This window comes from Somniosus microcephalus, chromosome 2 (assembly GCF_052327205.1).
Source record: "Somniosus microcephalus isolate GS21.2 chromosome 2, FLI_Smic_1.0, whole genome shotgun sequence".
Taxonomy (NCBI): Eukaryota; Metazoa; Chordata; class Chondrichthyes; order Squaliformes; family Somniosidae; genus Somniosus; species Somniosus microcephalus.
The window spans coordinates 322,119,133-322,125,957 of record NC_140988.1 but is presented as its reverse complement, the minus strand read 5'-3'; positions in this window follow the sequence as shown (position 1 = coordinate 322,125,957).

Below are 6,825 nucleotides of genomic sequence, written 5' to 3'. Positions count from 1 at the left end.
AATCAAAACTTATGATTAAAACAGGCATTGCTTCAGGCGTTAAAAAATCAAACGAAATTGATAAGGGGCTTGATTCTGCATAATAAGCACGGCGGTTAAATGTGAAAATGAATGAAAAAGGTCAAAATCGTACAGTTTTCGAAGTTTAATTTTTTGACTTCCTCTTGTTTTCCTTTTCCAACCAATTAATTTTTTTCTACTAAAAATAATACGGTGATGTCTTAATTTAGGAAATTAGCGCAGTTGTACAGAGGATTTGTGGAATACTTGTTACCGGGTCTTCTGTAAATTGTTTTATAACAATCTCTTAATGCGTTTAACTCCAGTGTTAATGATTAGATAATCGTATTATCATGTAAAACCAAGCTGAAAGTTTAAAGGACAGCGTTATATAAAGCTGCTCTAGCTCATTCCTCCCATCTATCAGTAACTATTTCTAATATACCGGTGGGCAGAGCAATTCGTTATCTGTGAAGTTTAGATTGCGATAAAAATCACAATCTTCGCATTGGCCCTCCAAAATGGGCAGCGATTATTGATTTTGTACGTGAGCTGTTCTCAGAAGATTGGAGTTTAAGTCTGTCAGGGCCAACAAAGCGTAATCACTTTAGAAAGTGTCAAAGTTTTGCCTGTGCTCCTAACCCTTGCTTTCTTACCAACATCTGTTGTGTTAACTCTGGGGTGTCCGCGTGTCCTGGCCACACCCAACCACTGGACCGTTCTTTGCACCTAAATTCCATTTGTTTTTCCATCTAGTTAATAACAGCATGACAATCTAACAAAGAATGGTGTAGGAAGCCACTGGGTTGTTGACGAGTACAAATAGTATTAAAAGAGCTATTACTAGTAATAATCCTAACAATGCGCATTGAGTCAAGACTGACAATAGTGTAATGTATTAATCAGATTCTATTGCATTCTTCTATTGTGCCTGGGTAGAGTTGACAGTCTTAATGCAAGCAAAAGGTATATCAAATACTTGAAAGGATTACGAATATTTCAGTCATGTAATGTATATTTAGTTAATCTAGATCTTGTAGAACAAAGACCTCGTTGTCGTCGTGTTTGTGTACAATCTGGACATACTTCCGCGATTAAAAATGAGATTTCAAGCAATTTGAAAGTTCCTTATTTCTAATAGCGAGTGTTTAACTTAGATGGTGCAGGAGCTGTTGAGGGAAGTTTGACTACTTCAGCATGTGTCTGCCAGCAATACTTTGCACACAACTTGCACTTATTAAGTAAAATTGGAATTAATTGCGAAATATAACATGCAGCGATGATAATTTCGCAGCCCACGTGTTAAAAAGGAGGGTCCGATTAATATAGTAACTCTGAATTTCATTTTAAGTGATTGTTAATCACCTGTCTTATAACAATATAGCTCGGGGATGCTACTTAAAATGTTATATTGCTTTAAGAACTTCTCTGGAGTTTTTTGTTAGATGATAAAATAGTTTGTATCTTTTTCGTCATTATTTATAAACCTTCGTAACCTTGGCTGAAATATTTTCATGATAGCTATTTTTAAAAGATTACTCGCTGTAACGATAATAAAACGCAAGAAAACATAGTAAGAAACGGCAACGTGCTCTAAAAGGAATAGAATGAATAGGACGGAATAGACTCTTCCCTCGAATTCTTCTTGTTAATATAAAGATTAGTCAAAAGATTATAGAAGCTGCACAAACACAAACTTTTGAATTTTGAGCTGTATGAATCTCACCAGAACCACAAACGCTGGGCGAAATTAAACTTTAATGGCACACATGCACGTCACTCTTTGAACACGGCAGCTCCAGATGTGAAGCAGCTTTGCATTCAGACCCTTCTTTAAAATCAACTGCAACTTCTGCCTCCCTTTGTAAGGGACAATACAAAGATTTTATGCGTAGCTGCCTTGTAACAAAGGTACCTCACGCCAGAGATTGTCTCCATTGCTTGACCTCTTAACAATGAATTGTTAGAAAAGCTACTTCGGTCTCAGCTCTGGAGATGAAAAGTTCTGAACTGCAATCGTAGAACTCCCCGTTATCCGCCTTTACAACAAATAAGCAGGGACACGTCCATTTATTTAACGAGCTTTAAAGTATATATTTTTTTTTAAACCTCAAAAACTCTAAAATGTCACATTTTGAAGGTTCAATTGTGTTATCTTTGGACAGTGTAAATCGACTAAGACATATGTAAATACCTTATTACCAATGAAATAATGAAATAATTTATGGTCTTGTTTACTTTATATTTGCCTTAACGGTCTTCGAGCTGCGTATCAACAATTTAAGTAGAACAATGCTTCGTTATATGTGATTTAGTTTAAAAAAAGAATGGAACACCTTTTAATCAGAAAAGGGTTAGACACGCTAAGGAATTGTGCATTGCAATTGACAGAAGAGAATTTGCAAGAGTTTAATCGATTCCAAACATTTTTTTTTTTGTTATCGTTTCCGCGTTACTGATTAAAAGGTAAAGTGCTACTTTAGAAAATGAAGAGCTGGCTTTCCTGGCACTGCGGAAAGTTGGCCTGCACTTTCAATGTTTGCGGAATAAGAACACACATTTGATATCAACTGAACAACTAGACAACGCAGAGAGATTTCAAAACACAAATGAGATTATAGACACATGTACAAAGAAGTTAAATATATGTTTTTATTTAATAATACACGCGTAGTTGAATTAAATTGTTTCAAGAGATTGAAAAAGAACGATTTGTTGTATTGCCTCAACGTATGCCTTCACCAGTTTACAATTCACTCGTGCGTATTTTACATAGTCCCCCTCCCCCTCTGTTTCCTACGCAAATGTTTTCACTTTAGAAAGGACAATTCTCGTATTTTGGGGCTGCATTCTGTTATATTGAATGATCAACATCGAGCAGTACAATTGTAATGTTGATCAATTAATATAAACACAGGGTTTTTTTTCTGGAGATAGCGTTGGCCAGTTAGATCAGGCGACGTTACAGTTTAAAGTAGGATTGCAAAGGAACACCGTGCACTTACCGCAGATCTGTTCGTATAGTTTGAGCTGTCTTATTTTTAGTTCTTCGTGGCGGTGCTAGCACACAGATACATGCATGGACTGACTGTTTGCAAGTAACGCTGGCATGGGGTCTGCGGCAAACTGAGCTCAATCAATACCCATTGCACTCACATGCCAGATGGTTTGTGAGAGAACCAAATAAAACATTTCAGATCGACCCACGAGCACTCGTCCTTTTTTTAACTGTAGGACATTCTTCACTAACGCAATTCTCAATCGCTGTTAACATGTTCAAATGATACAAAACTGCAAATGCTCAGTTTGACATTGTAGTCAGAGCTTTTTATTTTATAAAAAAACTATTTTAATCAGTTTTTAAATGTGCTGCTGACGGGCTAGATTTCGAGTAGGGAATCTCGTACAATTAAATATAGGCCTCGAGTGAAGTGGAGAAGATTAATCAGACTAATAGCGATTTTATCAAGAAGGTTTAACCGTTTTATTTGAATCATGCAGCAAAAAAGGTGTTTGGAGAATGGTCTATTCCTTACCTTTAAATATATGATGCACTTACAACTCACGCTCCGTTTGCCATTTATATATTTATTCCACCAACTGGGCTCTGATGGTTGAAGCGACCCACCTGAAACATGAACCTATTTTCTCCCTTTCAGATGTTGACTGGCCTGCTGGGTATGCCCAGCATTTCCAGCTTTTATTTCAGATTTCCGCATTTACCGTTTTCTCTTTTCTATATTTTACCACTGTTTGCTAAATGTTAATTAAGCAGAACTTTGTATTCGAAGCAATTAAAACAGTTCGGACAATCGCTGGAAACAATTCGGCAGTGTTTGTGCTTTATCGGTAAACCTATAGCCAACATACAGGGAACTCTTTTCATTTTATGGATTGATTATTTAAACAAATCGAACCTCATTGACCGTATGCTAATTTTTCACTTCATATCGAAGTAGGATTTAACTTGCAAGCTAACAAACTAAGCAATGTAAAGTTAGGTTGCCAACAATAAATACGGCGAGCTGAGAGCTAATGTTAAACGCATCGGAGATCTACTGGGTTTTAACCACATGTTTGTTCTCGGTCTATAATCGTCACCCTGTTTCGGATCACTTTACATAACATACTACACGGAGAGAGGATCCTGGAGAAAGAGTAGAGGGTGGGGTAGATCATTTGGAGAGAGCAAATGAGAGAATATGACCAAAGATGAAGACAGAAAAGATAAAGAGACAGGAATGGATGTAGAGAAAGATAAAGGGTAGAATACGGAGAAAGAGAGAAGGGAGAATGTGGAGAGAGGAACATGGAGCAAGAAGGGGAGACTATAGAGAGAGGGGCAATATAGAGAAGACAGAAACGAGAATATAGAGAAAGTAAGAAGGGGGGACATGGAAATCGGGAGGGGGACATGGAGCCAGAAAGGGAGACTGTAGAGAAAGGGAGGAAGATTGTGCAGAAAGAGGGGAAGACTGTGGAATAAGAGAGGGGAGAATATAGAGAGAGATTATAGAAAGATAGGGGAGAATGTGGAGAGAGTAAGGGGAGTATGGAGCATGCGAGGGGGTAATCTAGAGACAGAGAGGAGAATATGGAGAGAGACGGGGAGAATACGGAGAAAGGAGCAGAATGCGGAGAGGGGAGAATATGGAAAAAGTCATAAAGAAAGGAAGAAAGTGTGTGCAGAAAGAGAGGAAGAGAAAGAATATCGAGAAGGAGAATGTGGAGGGAGGGAGTGAGAGATTCTGATACAGTGTTAGAAAATAAGTTGTTTAGTTAGGTGGGACAAACTTTTACTTTTAGAAAACAAATATTTAAATCTTAGCAATTCTATTATTTGAGCCGTGAAAATACACCAAAACTGACCAGCATAAGACCTGGATTCTAATTCGATGTCGTGTATTTGCTGAAAGGTGTGGGGGTTTTATTATGTATCTGTCCATCTCATCCTTTACCCTGACTTGCAAAGTCAAACTTAACACACACACGCGCCCGCACACCAGCTAATAAACTGCTGCACCCGTGTCATTATAAAAAGTTAGCCTGCCACAAGATGTCTGCTCCTCGACTTTTAACTGTGACTAACACTGTGACTGACGTCAGTCGCGCAACGAGCTGCACTGAAATCTGTTTCAGACATTGGAAATGTTCGATTGTTGCAAATCAATTCTCTGAATAGAACAGGTACTCCCTACAACTTCTCTCTCCAGTTTCTTACAAGTTTGCTAACAGCTGAAAGTCACTGGAGGGATATTTATCCGTCAGACCCCGCTGCTCTTCCCTGACAGATGATCAAAAGAAACTAGGTCACGCGTTTCAAGCTCTTGTCCAACCCCTGTCCTTAATTACTGCCCCCCAAACAATGGGCACATCTGCGCAGCCTCCCCACCTTCTCTGCAAAGTCAAAACCTAGAGGGGGAAAAGAGCAGATCACACAAATACTCGGCTACCCTTCACACTTGAGTTCATTTTCTTGCTCTCAGTCTCATCTCCTCCCCCCCCCCCCCCACCATCCCGCCCCTCGCCGATTGAAAAAAATTCAATTAATTTGTATGAAAATAAACCAACTCATATAGTTGATTCAATAATCAGTTCATTTCAAATAATATATATTTTTAAAGTGTTGTTTTATCTTAATCAACAGTAATAATACCTATATTTAAAAATAACTGGCTCTGTTTCCGTATCATTCACTTATTTTCAAGTTCTGCCGGTATACGCGCATCATCAATAAGATGTCACTGTCTGATTTACGATTTATCTATGGCCCCCCTATAATTTGTATCATTTACATCTAGCCGAAATCTGACTACAGCAGAGGCTATCTGCGTGCCCACATTCCACAAAAGCATGAGAAATGATCAAACGATAGATCTATATCGACTCTAATAAATAGAAACGTCCAATCTGCTCTCTGCAGTTTTACTTGAGGAAACTCGTCAGTTCTTTGCTTAATATATCGAGGCAAATTATTGTCAGTCGCTATCAGACCGAAGGCTGGGAAGAAGCGGTTAAGCTGAATTGATCCCTCAGTGCGGCGGTGCGCCGGGCCCGCAGTCATTATTGAAAACAGTTGATTATATATTTACAATAGAGATGGGACATTTTACCCATTAGTTAACACGAGGAGTACAGTGGGGTTGTTCTTGGGAAGTGTGCGGTGGTGAAAACAGGAGGTAACATGTCTGCGTTCAACAAATAGCAATCGATCGTTAAAGTTTCTTTTTAACAGGATGAAATTGCATGAAATTGAATTAATTGCGATTTTCACGGTTTTAGTTAGTATACCTTGAATATTTTCAAAAGAGGAAGCGTTTTTGAACCAACTGTGAATAACCCGCAATCAGAGCCATAAAATATATGGAAAAGCTTCTTTTAAAAATTAATCAAATTAGTTTTTTCAATAAAAACGCATAATTAAAATGATCTACAGACTCTGTAAAGTTGTATACACTGGTCCAAGACTTCTAACTTGCATTTCGAAGTGTTAAATTAACATAGTAAATTAACTAGCGGTTATCAAATTGATCAAAATAAAGGCAGAATAGATTTACAAAAAAATAAATATTTATATTAAAATTACTTCGAATCAAACGTCCGGATCAGTAAGAAAATAATTATTGGAACAAGAGCAGGACAAAACTGACTTACTTGGAACCCGGAAGTTAATATAGTTTGAAAAAAAATGCTAAGGTCGCTGGCGCTGTGGTGAAGGCTGCTTGTGGACGGAGGGAGGGAGGGAGGTAGGAGGGGAGGCAGATTGTACACAACCCGTCAATCTAACCTGATAACGGACATCCCGCCCCCCGTCGCCGCGATTGG